At 40.6% G+C, this 15,860-nt stretch overlaps 1 protein-coding gene across 2 annotated transcripts in view; it reads left to right on the top strand.

Annotated features, from left to right (window-relative positions):
• The first annotated feature begins 5,150 nt into the window (after nucleotides 1-5,150).
• Nucleotides 5,151-15,860, top strand: part of Cntn3 (contactin 3) — a 374,705-nt gene continuing 363,995 nt past the window's right edge. For both annotated transcript variants that reach the window (XM_026788227.1, XM_026788228.1), the window contains exon 1: nucleotides 5,151-5,325. The gene's annotated coding sequence lies outside the window, so the exon portion shown is untranslated. The remainder of the gene's footprint in view (nucleotides 5,326-15,860) is intronic.

The raw sequence follows: 15,860 nt of genomic DNA, 5'->3' as shown, positions 1-15,860 counted from the left end.
TTGACTTCCTCACCTACCAAAGTTCTTTTCAACCAACAGGCCAAGGCAGTTTCTTTATTCAATAATGGTAATCACAGCCCACAGAGGGCCCCCCCACATCAAAGACCTTCTGTTTTTCTTAGTCTGCTACAAACTCATCATCACCATAATATAAGCAATAACTACATTATGCACATTTTCTTTACTCACTCTAACTTTTTCAGTCTCTTGCTATTTCTCCTCAAAATATACCTTTTAAAATTCAACGAAGATGAGCCAGTGTGCTCTGGTCAAATACAGAAAAGAGCAGGATTCAAAATTTGCTGGTTTCTGCTTCAAATCTTATAAGCTAAGGAAGATTCCATTATCTTCCTAACTTGTTCATCTGCATAGAAAATTAAAATCTCCTGAGAATTAACTCAGACCAGCCATTGGGACTATAACAGAAATCATGTTAAATGGAATTATGTAATTGTATGATGATTTAGGTTATCATAGTGTCTTTCACTTTTATTAACTCAAATCACTGAGCCTTAAGTATGTGACAGATGCCGTGGACATTAACACTGAGTGTTTGCACTGTAGACTGCCTCCTCAAAGTTCAGTCTGCTAGCAACACTGGAATCCAGATACTTGGTAGAAATGTAGACTCCCAGGCTATACCCTAGACCTACTACGTCAGAAGTGGTGTTTTAGGCAGATTCACAAGTTCTGTACACATTAGAATCTGAGAGTCATTGGGTTAGATGGTTAACATAAAGTCCTTCAAACTTGAGGTGGTATACACACTAAAGAGACTTCTTAGCATCAAGGAATGAACTGCAGCTTGTACAATCTTGGAAGAGTGAGTTTTTAGATAAACAAATTCACTTTATGTATTTCAGCATACTTATCTTCAGAAAAAACTTACCAGAGTAATTAGCACCTGTAGCGGCTGTGAGGGTCATCAACTTCCCTCAATTAGCAGTTTGTACAGCACCAGGCACATTGGAAGGTTGCTGCATTACTGAACAAACCCATTATGTGTATGTTACAGATTGCTTGGAACTCTGTGTGGGGCAGTAAACAGAGCAAAACCGGTGCCTCTGAGAAGTTTACAATCTAGCAAAGGACACTGGTAATACAATAGTAGACACATGAACAGTAACACAATAAAGTCCTGTTACATAGTGATCTACAAGATGGCACCAAGAGAACAACAAGATGCAAAAATTCAGCAAATATCTTCAGAGTAAACAAAATTAGTCTGAGTTTTCAGTTATTACATTAGTATTCAAAGCTAAGTTCCATCAACAGGGTGTGGTAGAATATGCTAGCTCAACTTCTATATATCTTTTTCAGAATCTTCTGTTTTTACCAGAAATACAAAGGACTTGCTCCAGTAAAGATAATTAGTGTTACTTTAGATATTCAAGGCAAAACTTCATGGTCAGGCTTTGATTGCTGTTGTTTTAGACACCTGAATTCCTTACTTCAGCTTGGAAGCTGAAAAGTTTTTATAACTTATTGTCTGATTCAAATAGACAACTAACAAACCAACCAACAAACACACTCCTCAGAACTACTCAACCCAACAGTGTAGAGAGTATGACCATCCCCCAAACACACTCTTCAAAGCCACTCAACCCAGGAATGTATAGAGTATGACCATCCCATAAACACACCTCTCAAAGCCATTCAACCCAGCAAGATAGACAGTCTGACCATCCCCCAAATATACTCCTCTGAGCCTCTCAATCCAGCAGTGTAGACAATATGACCTTTCCCCAAACACATTCAGAGCTCCTCAATCCAGTGATGTAGACAGTGTGACTATACCCCAATTCGGCATCCAAAAAAGAAGCTACAACACTAAGAAAGTAACATGGCAAAGCTCCTACATCTTGCCTTTGCAACCCAGGAAAAACTCCAGCCCACCTTCAAAAGAACAGATGTGTTTGTCAGTAGCTGGCTGTGTTACAGTTTGTCCTCTTGCCTAAGAATTCCCTTCTGTGGGTTTTGTAGATATTTTTCTTCATTTCCTTTTGTTACTCGGTAAACAGGGAAACAAACAAGTAATATGTGCTATCAGTAGCATGAAATAGTTTCTATCTTTCCACACAGATGGCACATCTTAACAATGGGAAGATGATCTCACAGCTAAAGAGCTTTGATATAAAAAGTACCATAGGAAAAGGAAGTTATTATTCTTAGTTATAATGCCCTAAAACGAGGATTTGCCATTTAAATGCCTGCTGAAACTTAACTGCAGAATTGCTTATAATGCTACAATCAGTTGAGGCCAAATTCAATAAAAACTCCATCCGGCATTCACACTGAGAAGATCCACATGTGCCTTTAATTCTTTTTTTTTTTTTTAATTTCCTGGGCTTCCGGCCCAGAAATTGAATGGAAATTTTATTTAAACCTGCTCTTGTGTATCAACTTTTGGTAAATATCAGGTTTTCAGTTGACTCACATTATGCCTTACGTTCTGAGCAAAGGAAGGATTTGAGATGACGAGTGCATATCTGTATGCGTATATTTATATACATTTTATCTATGCTGACCGGCAACTGGGGTTCATGCTGAATATCTGGCATATGGCTCCTGCAAGTTTTAGGATGCCCCGGCCTTCTTCTGTTGTAATCACAAGATTTAAGATTCCGTCAACCCCCTTGCCAGTGTTAATCAGCTTTCATGAGCACAAGCAAAGCAATCTGAGATGGGAAATGACAAATTATGTGGAGAGGGCCACACAGGGTTGGGTGTAGATTTCTCTCAGTTTAATTTCAAGGGGCCTCCCTTCTGTCTTTCTCACTGTTGCTTCGGTGCCTAGGATCAGCCCCCTCCTCACTGTTAAGTGTCCTATCTAGTCCCATCAGGCAGGGCATATAGGTGTGTTAGAAGCAAAATGAATTTAGAAACCGCGTTAAAAGAAGAGGCATGTCTGTGGTAGAAGTGACTATGACAGTAATTGCACTTGCTAGGTGCAAGGCATGAGCATAATTTGCATGTAAAGTTTTTCTCTGATCCTTCCAGAACATACTAGTTCTGCCCAATAAAACATTTTGTCACACTCTGGGGGTTTGCCAACATGTTCTCAGATTGCAAGCAAAGAGATTATTTACAGTAACCTATAACAACTGCTATGACCATAAACCTCCTTTCCTTACCTGCACTATTTTTTTTTTCATTTGCTAAGTAGAGAGATCCTAAGGAGTTCAAATTTACAGCAATTTAATTCATATGGGAGAAAGCACATTACTTTTATTTATAGTACTGTCTCTACCTATCATTGCCTCCCTCTCTCCTTTAAAACATAAATAACTCCACATTTTATTACGATTTTTTTTTAATCCAGTCATTACTCTTATGGGGACAAGCAGTTTCCTGATAGTAAGAGACATGGCAAAAGTAGCCAAAATGTGGGGATGGTAGGGAGCATGATGCCAAAGGCTGCTGTCCTTTGATAGGTAAGAGAGCTTCACTATTGAAGCCCTTCAGAATTAGGAAGACTCACCTGCATCTGAGAGCACAGCAGTTTGTTTTGTTTAGGGAAGGGCTGAGGACCAGTAAGTTAGTGGGAATCAATGCCATGCACCACAGGTGACAGAATGGGTCCCATTGTCTTTTAAAGTCTTTCAAACCTTCCCAGAAGTTCAAATTTCTTTCTGGAAATGCAGGTAGCCAATAACTGTCTCTTGGGAGAAAGTGGAACAGAGAGAAAACTGCTCCCCAGGAAGCCCTCTTTCACGTCTGATTTGCCAAGGGAGCTGTCCTGAATGCGCGCCTGTTTTGCCCTGTCTGCAGGAGCAAGCGGAACAGAAGGGGTGAGGGGTAAGAATCCGGGCTGAACATGTCCCATCAAATTTAGCGAAGACGGGGACTATTTTTTTAATATAAAGGGTAAATAAACTGATATTAAAAATGAAAAACAATGTACATAATTATAAAATGGTAAGTCTTACAGGGATTATTACTACACAGTATATACTTGGTCTTCGGCATCTCATCATTGTGAATACATGCAACGTGTGTGTGTGTGTGTGTGTGTGTGTGTGTGTGTGTGTGTGTTTGTAGAGAAGCCAAAAGAATGTTCCCCTCCCCAACTTTAACACAGGGTGTTATTCTTTAGTCCAGGATAGCGGTGAACTGTTGAACTCACCCCGATCTTCCTGTCCCTACTTCATAGCAACATGTGGAGCACAGCATTGTCTCTTCTCTTGAATTTATAGATACCAGTTCTACTAAATGACTATGCTCTGTAGCTCCTGCATTATATACCGTTATATGTCTCCACTCTTTTTTATAAGTCATTCGCCCAGAGACTGACAGGTGTATGAACCAGTCGTTTGGACTGATAAAAAATATGTACAATTATTTGCACAGGTTGCAGAGGCTTGGGATTTCAGAAAGTTTATGTTTACATGCAGATCACCCAATTCAATTCTATCTCTGAGTACTTATACAAATAAAAATGACCAGGGCGATGTCATGGGTTCCTTGTAAAAAAAATAATAATAAAATTGGGATTAATTTCATAACTGAATCACTGAAATCTTAGCAAATTAAAATAAGTCCTTAAATCACAATGACAGAACAAAAATAAAGTTAGGGTTGGTCTGGGGAGATGAATTCTCCTAAATACCGCAGTATAGTGTCTGTCCGTGATACCTTCCTTCACTGCCATCAGTTTTAATGACAAAACTACCAATTTTGCGCACGTGTGTGAGCTCAGCCTTAGAAGGTTTCCTTAAAAATGCAATCCCTGCTCTTAAACCGGTGTTACCTAGACGCTAGCTGCGAAGCAGGAGGCCACCCAGTGGTGACTCGCTGACGGCTGCCCATCCCGCTCCACAGGACCCTGCTGAGGCCGGACACACGTGGGCGAAAGCAGCTGGGACTCAAGCAGCCTTCGGTGGCGGCTGGGCACGGAGGCGCTGGGGGGAGGGTGGGTGGGTGGTGGTGCGAGCAGCGCGAGGCGCGGGACCCTGTTGGCTGCGCTGCCTCGCTCCCCGCCCCTTTCTCCCACCCAGTGTCCCCTCCCTTCCTCCCTCCCTTCAGGGCTCGTGCGGGAGCAGGAGCCCCAGCCTGAGCGGCAGAAGCGCAGGCAGCGCTCCTTCGGCGCCTGCAGCAGCCATCGCAGCCTGGCGCGCGGTGGCGCCGGCGGCTGGCGGGCGGGCGGGCGCCGCGGTCCGGCGGGGAACTGCGCGGAACCTTGCAGAACGGTGCGGACGGGGGCGCTGCGGCGAAGGCGGCGACTCGCACCAGTGCGCACGGCAGCCCCCCCGGGCCAGCCAGCGGCGGTGGCGGCTCCGGCGGGCGGGCCGGCGGGGCAGGCGCCTTGCAAGCTGGTGCAGCTAGGTAGGTCGGGGTTGTCCGCTTGCTTACTGCAGTCTTGGCACTGGGATGAACCACCTGCCTGGGAAACTTTACCCGCTGGCTTTAGGGCTTCTCGACAGGGAAAGTTTGTTTGCCCAGGAGATGCATCTGATGAGTGGAGAGTAAAGGATGCTTCTAGGGGCCGGTTTGGCAGGGGACATTTCTCCATCTTGGGGCTAGGATCGAATTTAGGAAGGGATGCCTTCTCTGGTTGAAGCGCTGGAAAAAGGCAATCAATGCCCCTCTGGTATGTCTTCAGAGCAGACAGTTTGGCCAATGAAAGTTGGGGGGAAAAAGTTGGGAGGCCTAGAGATGCTGAGGAAGAATCCCAGGGCATGTTGCTGAGGTTAAGAAAGAGATAGAGATGCGTTTTGTGCCTGAAACTGTGGTCCTGACTCCCAGATCAGCACAAGCTAGAATGTAAGCTGTCTGTTACTACCCAAGTTTTGCGGGCTGCGTTTTCATTCCATTCAGAAATCAGCAGCCCTGAGTGGAATCCCTTGTCATCGCGATCATTTCGTTGGTTTGTTCTGGTGGACTTTATGTCGTTCTGGTGCCTTGACTTAAGAGCTGGCTGGGAGCTGGCTGATTTTATGTTCTCAGGAGTCCCCGAAAAGCTCTCACCAGACTACCAGAGACCGAAAATCAGGAAGTGCCAGCCCTGCGCACCGGTCAAAGTCTCAGCACCTTCTGGAAGGAGTATTCCTCACTTCCTATCGCATGAAATGCAAGGTTTATGGGCTCTCCTTGTGTAGAGCTCCTTTCCACAAGGGCTCAATAATCCCTAGGTCCTTCCCAGGATTGCGTTCCCTTATTGATTTACAAGGGGGTGTCCGGAAAGGAATGAGTCAAAAAGCAACGGTGCTGGGTTCTGGTGAGGACAGCAAACGTGTGTTCAGAAATGGATGGGATCAGACATCCCCCAGAAAGGAAAGAGGTTAGACAGTTTCCTAACCCCAGCCCAGTACGTACAGAAACAAGGCTACAGATACAATCAACCTGTGATGTGTGTGGTGCGGGAGGACGGACAGAAACTGGGGCTCATTTGGAGAGTAGGTCAACCCCAAAATAATTTAAAAATGATTAAGCAAGAATAACTAAACGCACATGCACAATACTGGAGGATATGTGCTGTGGTTTCTGCCTACCCCCACAGAGATGAATATCACATTCGCTGAGAAAAAAAAATTGTAGTCTGTAAATAGATTTAAAAAAGAGAATTAAAAAGAACATTGAGTCAGAGCCCTTCAGAGATTGAAAGGGGGAGTAATTGCCTTTCAAAGGGCTTTTATATCTCAGTGACAAGTCAGACCTGTTACTTAGTTTTGCAGCACTAGCTGTGTTTACCAACACTAATCTGACTCTGGTTGCATCCTGGTGGGTGGTTTTAACCCTTTGTGTTTTGATTCCTGTTACTAGGGAAGACGTCTGCAGGTTAAGATCCTCATGACTTAGTGTAACATTAGTAGATTGCCTAATATTTGCATGTCACCGTGGGATAGGTTCTTGTAAATGTTCATAAAAGGTATTTGATGGGCACATAACCAGTGGAGTCTGGAGCTCTGAATGCCTGCCTGCTTGACCTCAATTGAGAGTCAACAACATGTGGTTTGAGGGGGGTCATTTTTCTCAAGCAAACTACTGAACACTTTTTAGCAGATAAACGGTGACATTGCATGCAAGCTGGTGCTCCTCTTGTATAAAGGTGGCCAGCAGGAGACATAAAGGCAATAATTGATTTGCAGGCTAATAGATTCAGGCAATAGTCAGCTCTGACAATAGCACTCAGTCCCATATCCTCCTTACTGTCCAGGCATCACAACTGTCCGCCCAGAGATGTGAAGGCATTCTGCCCATCTCGCCAGGAGCACAACACAAGCGGACAGCCCAAGTGTTTCTTAAAATAGCAACAAAATATTTAATAGAATCAAAGTGCCAAGCGATTTCAAGTAGAGCGAAGATTAGCTGCAGACAACAAGCTGTAGCCTTTCAGCTGCTGATTTATCTTCAATTTTTTTCTCTGTCACATTTCATGTATGCCTCGTTATTACAAACTAATAGCCTCTTCAGTCTGCTAGCAAAATATGCACCTTTCCCACTTATAAGTGCCCCGCTCCTTCTCATGCATTCAGCGTACATCTTCTCGTTTTGTTTTTACTGCATAATTTAAGTGTCCAACTTGAAGTTCTCATTAACTTCTAATACGTTTTGTGCTGAAAGAGTATGCAGTTATAATTGGACCATTCAGACTGCCAGATATGTAGATCTCTGTATGGTGGCAGAAGCCCAGAACAGAGATGGTTTGATTGGCTCCACATGTTCTGCTTTCCCAGTCACCATTTAGTGTTCATAGCACTGAAAGGTTACTTGTATGTGGTAGGAGATGAGAGAGGAAAGGGAGGCTTTCTGTGCTTATTTGTTTGTGGTTTCTGTTTTGGTCAACTCCAGTACTCTATGCCTAAGAGGTTTCATGTTCGCTATTTATTTTTGTCATTGAAAATGAACAACCCTTGGTCCATTAATATACACTGTGTCTATAAGCATGATCTTAAGATGCATGTGTAGTAGAGTTGCTAGCCTTGATAATCTCTTATGCTTGCTAATCATGCCTTGGGTAGCATCAAATTTGAAAAATAATGAGAATTTCTTTGCTTTTCACTTTCAGCTTTAGAAGGAGCAATGGTACTAAGTGGCTTCTGGTTTAAAATGTCTCCCGTGTTTCTATACTCACTGGTAACATATCTTGGGAAATTTGTTCCCTGGCTAAGGCTTAGTATGCCAAGTTTCCATCCGTAATACATTTTTATTTTCCTCCTTTTATGTACATGTTATAAACAAGAAATAAGGGTTTGTAATAGAAGTGCTGGCAGAACTTTATAGCATTTGAAACAGCTCTACAACTTGGAATGTAAATGTTTGTAGAATCTTTACTGTGCAAGAAGCTGCCTTGCAAAGTGTAAGAAAAAAAAAACTCAACTGATTTATTAAGTAAGATAAGATAATTCAGGAGGTATGTATATTCCTCATTGCAGACATATTGGCATTTGGAAAAATAGATTATGTCTGTTTCAGCAATTCCACTGCATTCTTTAGGTGCTGGTAGAACTCAGATTGTAAATTTTCTGAGTTCTAAAACAGGAGAACAATTTTCTCCTGTTTATTTTCTAAGTCACTTGACTTTGATTATCTTTCATCTTTCAAGATATGAGATCTGTGCAACAAACCCAGTTTGATTACATTACTGATAAATGAGCCTGATTATGCATTATTTTAATAGGGTAACTAATTCGTAAGACTGTTACTTTAATTCAGATATTCATGCCTGGAGACAATTCAGCAGCAGTGTGCTTCAAATCCTTTGATTTGGACTCCGAACTGTTTCTCAAATTTGCCTGCCTTCAACCATCTCCACCTGTATCGCTCTCCAGATTCTCAACTTCTCCTCTGGGAGCACTGAATCAGCTTCTATCTCTCTTTTCAAACTTGATTCTCCATATCATTCTACCCAGCTGGAATACACACTCACGTACATACATACATACGTTAAATTAGTACTCTTCTATACATAATGTTTAAGTGCTTAATGTTTGCACTCCAAACAAAATAAAAACTACTAAACATCATCTGAAGAGCTGTGTATAATTTAAACACATAGTATGCTTTGAGAGCAAACACATCTTCAGTGACTTTCTGTTGTTCTCTTTCTTAACAACTTTTCCAGCTCTGGAATTATTGTGTACTTTTTTTTTTTTTTAAGGGAAGTCCTCATTTGTAAACACTTGTGTATACACACACATTGACCTATGGAGTTTTGCTTGCTGATCAGCCCTTAGGTCACAGTTTTGATACCATGGACTCACAGAGGGCTTTCTGGTTGTTTCTAATGTATGCTAGGAATCCTTCTTAGAAGCTCTGTGTTATTTCGCCCATAGCATTCCTCATCACATGGGACTGTCCACTTCTTTTCCTGTTTCCCAGCAGGCATCTTGTAATTAGGTATTGTTTCTGTCCGATAGACCTCTTCTTACAGTAGCTAACTCTCATTGGTGTTTGACAAACTCATGAGCATTAAGACTTTGGGATGCTGAGTTTGCAGCCTATGCCTGTGGCATCTCTGTGACCATAGATCTTTAGTGGGTGTTCCACATTCAGCAGAAGCTTGCTGTTGATCTTTGCAGTGTTCTTCCTGACCCATTGGTTCAGTATTTTGTGTCTCTTGAATATCTGCTATGTCAAACTCATCATGTTCAAGTAGAGTTTATTATTTTCAGCCTAGCATCAGTGATCCCTTCTCTCCTTGTTTGCCATAGCCATCTGCCCAGGTGTCCTCAGTGTTCTGCTGAACTGTCTGCTTCCTTTGCTCTTGTAACCATCAATAGATTGTAAACACAGCACTCCCTGGTTCTGTGTTACTTTGTATTAGCCCAAGGTCTGTTTTGCATCTGGCACCAAAATGCACCTGATTAAGAAGTTACTTCATCCATATCATGACCTTCCCTTGGTCTTTCTGATCCATGGAGCTGTGTTAAGCCATGACTGTGAGCACATGGGTAACTGAATACCTCACTGCTGACATGAAAAAGAAGTGTTGTTGATCTAGCTTATCTGCATAGGACTTCTTTGTGCCCATTGCAGCCTCTACTTAGCCTTCTGGCTGCAAGGGGCTTCTTAACCTTTTCTTACAACTTTAGCCCTGTTTTCTTCTTGTTCCTTTTGTGTGTCTAGAACACATATGACTTCAAGTCTATCACACTTATCTCCCGTCTCAGCTCAGGTCAGCGTGCCTTCTACAGGAAAACCTTTCCTCCAACCCTGCCATTTGCCAGGTGATGCTGAACTATCCAGTCCTCTAGGTAACCTGCTCCTCTGTAAAACTCCTGAGATTTCTGCTTTCAGGCATTTTTTTTTTTTTAAAAAGGACTTGGTTTTAAGAAGGATGGATTAGAATTTAGTATTGTATAATTGTTCAATACCTGGCATTTCTAATACTCTGGAGCAATACATTTGTATTAGGAATTTGTTAAATATCCATGTAATCAAAGTCTATTTCGTTTATTGACATGAAGTTCTGCTGTAGTTATGTGGGAACTGCTTGAAGCCAGTTAAGTATGTATTTGCCAGATTTTTATTTATGCAGTTTTTGTGTGATAGATCATGATATAAATACTGATAATTTATGACAATCATATCATAAATGATATGATTAAATTTTAGAAAGTTCTATGCTAAATAGAATTTCCTTTAAAGGAAGAATAATCTGTAGGTTCTAAGTTCTGGGTGGTGATCTAAATATAATAATGATCTGATTTTGTGGATTGAAGTTAATTCATGAGTCCCAAAATTCATCATTTTATTTTAGTAAAACATGAACATCTGCAATAAACAAGTAAATGACTGCATCACAACAAATCCAAAGCTTGTCTTTCTAAACTGTAAATAATTATTTAGGAACGACTGGAGACTTTGTGGGTATCAGTGGCTTCATCAGCCACCCATTCAAGGGTAGCCCTGCATTCTGCAGAAATGCTACACGCTTTTTCTCACCCGCCCCTGAACGTTTATGTGTGCAGGTACATGTGTGTGCATGTAGAGGCCCAAGGTGAGTGCCAGATGTCTTCCTCAACTGCTCTCCATACATGTAGGCTTCAACATGAAAGGCAATTTTTGACATGTGGAGTCTTGCTGAACCTGAAACTCGCATATGTGCACAGACTGGCTGGCCAGCGAGCTCCAGGATCTTCATATGTTTGCTTAACCCAGTGCTGGGCCTAGACACACATGCCTTCTGGTAGGCTTCTTTGTGACTGCTGAGAATCTAGCACTTTGCCTGCTGCACTGTCTCTCTAGCGCCTGTGTTCTCCCTGCAGACACGTGTTCTGTTCTGCTGAGCTAACAGATCCTTAGTCCTTATCTGAATCCTCTCTGGGGTGAGGCTTCTTAACCTGTATCTTCACTTCAAAATTTTAGACAATTCCAACAGAAAAGTAGCATTATCAAAACATGAGTTCTCTCTGTTTTTCAGCCAGCTTCCTCACATGGTTGCTGTTAACCAGAATATAGGCACTACTCAGTTTTCACCATTTTAAAAGCCTGGGGCTCACAAGTGCATGAGCAGCATTCTGTCTCTGGTACAGATTCTGATAGCTAAGATTCTGATTTAAAGAACAAATATCTCAAGAGATACCATTTCCATGTTAGCAGTCACCGTTATATATTTTTGCAAAAGTCTTCTGGGTTTGGAATAATCTATTTCCATATACCCTTTCCATAGAAATAATTCCGGTTCTTAAATTTCATGAATTCCTTCACCTTGAAGCTGCTGGCTGTACGAGCCACCGCAGAAATGAAAACTGCAAGAATTTCATCAACCAGGTCATGGCATTTGGGAGGTTCTCTGGGGTCATTAGAGTGCGAATCTGAGTTGATTTCCCAAACTACATTTGCAAAGTTCTACAGGTAACAAACATTTGTTTATATGATCAGACTTGGGAGGTTTTTCACGGCACCGAAGCTGAAGTCAAACTGAATCTTCCTCTGCGTGTTCTTAAAGGATTGCAGTCCATTTTTATTTCTTACATGGAAATAGGCACTCTCGAAAATAACTTAGCACATTGCAGAAGATGGTAATGACACTTTTCAGGCAATTAAAATCAACCCGAACAATATAGCTGGTGATCTAATCTGATGTATGTTCCTCGCTTGGCCTGGCCCCGTCCCTGAATGTAGAGCAGCAGAGTGTGGCTGATTACCAGGCATCGGCCCTAATTCTGGTGAATATTCGAGAGCTGTGGAATACAGATAAGGCGTATTTATCCCAGAGTGGCGTGTGCATGACAACGCTTCCTCCCCTCTTCCCTTCTACCTATAGAAATGCTTACATTTGTATGTATTAGACAATTTAAGTCATTTTTTTCCCCTCTGTGCCTCACAGTGAATACTTACTTGCTAAGGTTCCTTTTTAAGTACAGCTAACTGAAAATTTCGTGCATCGCTGCATGATTTTGAAACTTAAAAGATTTCCATTTTTATTCCATTAAATAAAAGTGTCCTCTTATGCCGTGTAAAGGTAAGCATGTTCATGTTCAGTATTGATCTATTAGATTTTTGTACCAGTATTTAACACACTGTTTTCTTCTGTTCAGTCATTTGGATTTAATGGCATTATTGGTTTTGAAAATAACAGAACCTTCAATATGTGAGTTTTGCTGTATCCTAAAACCAGTCACATATGGTGTGAAGATGCTTACATGTACAGTGCTTATTTCTATCTGATGGGAATTTCTAGAATATGAGACTTACCTCCTTTTAATTGAACAGCATTGTGATTATTGCTGCTATTAGTTTTGTGGTCATTGGAAAATATCTTCTCTTATTTTTAAAGAAATTAATCTTGAGGTTTATATCCTGAGTCTTGACTTTCTTTTTCTTCAAATCTTATAATTGTTTTCTTGCTATTTCTCTTTCCACTCCATGCTGGTCTTCTGATGCCTGCCACTCCATTTCATTCAAGCATACTACCCATTTACAGGTGTGCACAAACATAATGCACAGCCTAGAGATGAGAATGAGCTGCTGTTAACTCCAAATTATAACATTTCTAAGGTAAGATGTACAGACATTTTAGAGACTCCAGGCAGAAGAGATTCCAATCAAATGATGGATAACTTTTGGGATCATTTCAGGAGTCAAACATCTCCATGATATTTAAAGTGAATAAGCTTCTAATTATGATTCTTTCGCTTCCCCTCCAGCTTCTCCCCTTCCTTTCTACCTTTTAGCTTTTCTTACTTTAGGGTCAAATTTTAAATCACTCCTTCTGTACTCACAGCAAGAGGCTTACTTCTTTCGATTATTTGTTATTGAGCATATTGCATTCATTAATATGTATGACTATTACAATGGGGGAAGAATGGGAGGGCAATTTAAAAGTTCCTTTCTCAGAGAAGCATGTACTTAGTAAACAATGAAAACACATACCAGCTTGGTGGCAGACTGCTTGTAAGGACATGGTGGGGATAACTTCCATTGCATGATGGAATGTCTCATCTTTCCTGTCTCACTGGCCCCTTGTGAATTCCTCACCTTCAGGTCTTAAGGGATCAGGTAGTTTCTGTTGACAGAAACTTCTCACTTTGAGTCACCTTGTAAGTAGCTTTGAGAATCCTACTGTAGTCTGCCAACACACAGCAACTAGCCAGATTATTAGGTATTAGAACAAGGCCATCTACCCCAGCTAAGCTGTAAGGTGATGCATAGCTTTGGTAAGGACATAGCCAGCAATCAGACTGTTTTACTGAACACAAGTTATATGTAGAGTCATCAGAAAACGTGTGTATTTAAACTGCTAAGTTTGGGGAGGCATGTTTTAGTGGGCAACAGAACACATAATCACCTTATCTAAAGTTTTATAATTTTAAATCTTTTGAAAAAAATTGTGTTTATCAACAACATGTGGTTTTAAAAATGCACACATAGTACTAGATTAATTAAAGTAATTAACATGTACTGTATGCTACATGTAATTTTTATGGTAAGAATACTTGAAATCTATTCTTAGTTTTTGAGCATACATTGGATCATTTTTAAAATTGTTTTTATTGAGCTAAATATTTTTCTCTGCTCCCCTCTTTTCCTCCCCCCTCCTCTTCTACTCTCTCTCATGATACCCATACTCACTATTTACTCAGGAGATCTTGTCTTTTTCTTTTTCCCATGTAGATGAGATCCATGTATGTCTCTCTTAGGGTCTTCTTGGTTATCTAGGTTCTCTGGGATTGTAAATTGTAGTCTTTATGCCTAAAAGCCACTTACAAGTGATTACATATTAATCAGGTCTGGGTTACCTCACTCAGTATGATGCTTTCTAGATCCATTTATTTACTTGCAAATTTCAAGATGCCATTATTTTTTCAGCTGTGTAATACTCCATTGTGTAAATTTACCACATCTTCTTTATCCATTCTTCGGTCAAGGGGCATTTAGGTTGTCTCCGTGTTCTGGCTTTGACAAAGAATGCTGCTATGAAAATAGTTGAGCCTATGTACTTGTGGCACGGTTTCCTAATTTTCTGAGAAATCACCATACTGATTTTCTAAGTGGTTTTACCATTTTTCACTCCCACCAGCAATGCAGGAGTATTTCTTTTACCCCACATCCTCTCCAGCATAAGTTGTCATCAGTGTTTTTGATCTTGGCAATTCTTACGGGTATAAGATGGAATCTTGGAGTTGTTTTGATTTGCATTTCTCTGATTGCTAAGGATGTTGAGCTTTTCCATAAGTGTCTTTCAGTCATTTTAGATTCATCTGTTGAGAGTTCTCTGTTTAGGTCTGTACTCCATTTTTTATCGGATTATTTGTTCTTTTGATGACCAATTTCTTGATTTCTTTTTATATTTTGGAGATCAGCCCTCTGTCCAGTGTGGGCTTGGTGAAGATCTTTTCCCATTCTGTAGGTTGATTTTTGTTTTATTGACTATGTCCTCAGCTTTACAGAAGCTTCTCAGTTTCAGGAGGTCCCATTTATTAATTATTTCTCTCAGTGTCTCGCTACTGGGTTATATTTAGGAAGCAATCTTCATGTGACAATGTGTTCAAGTGTACTTCTCACTTTCTTTTCTCTAAGAGTCAGTATAGTTGGCTTTATGTTGAGGTTTTTCACGCAATTTGACCTGAGTTTTGTGCATGGTGATAGATAAGGTTCTATTTTCATTCTTCCACACATTGATATCCAGTTTTGCCAGCACCATTTGTTGAATATGCTTTCTTTTTTCCATTTTATATTTTTTGCTTCTTTGTCAAAAATCAGGTGTGTGAAATGATATATTTGATCATTTTTAAAAAGTTGCTATATCCTACAATAGTTTTCTTTAATTCATTCTTCTTGTCTGACTGAAGTTATTTTTCTTTTGACCAAAATGTGTTCTCTACCTCTACACAGGGCCTGGAAATTCCACTCTACTTCAGTGAGTTTAACATTATTTAGTACTACATAGAAGTTAGACCTTGTGGTATTTTACTTTCCATGTCAGGCCTTTCTCCCCAAACATAAACATCTTTAAACTTCATACATACTCTTGAAATGATGCAATCACTTTCATTTTAAGACTGAATAGTGTGTGTGTGTGTGTGTGTGTGTGTGTGTGTGTGTGTGTGTAGGTTTATTTGTGGCATTTTATTTGTCCATTCATTGACTAACTCGTGTTGATATTGATTCCATGCTTTGCCTATTATGAATAACTCTACAGGGAATGTGAGGATATAGCTAACTCTTTAGTGTATCAATTTCCTTTCATGTGCTCACATATTTCACATATATGTACGTATACATGCACCTATATATAGTAATGATAGTAACTGTATTTTTGAGGAACTTTCATATAGTTTTTCCCAATGGTGAAATTAATTTTTGTTACCTCCAATAGTGAGCAAGGCACCCCCTTTTCCATTTTCTTATTAGCTCTAGTTTTCTTTCAGTATCTTATGACAGTAAGAAGACAGGTTTAGCTTGTGGGGATG

The sequence above is a fragment of the Microtus ochrogaster genome, unplaced genomic scaffold (assembly GCF_000317375.1).
Source record: "Microtus ochrogaster isolate Prairie Vole_2 unplaced genomic scaffold, MicOch1.0 UNK1, whole genome shotgun sequence".
Lineage (NCBI taxonomy): Eukaryota > Metazoa > Chordata > Mammalia > Rodentia > Cricetidae > Microtus > Microtus ochrogaster.
This window is presented reverse-complemented; position numbering and strand designations above follow the sequence as displayed.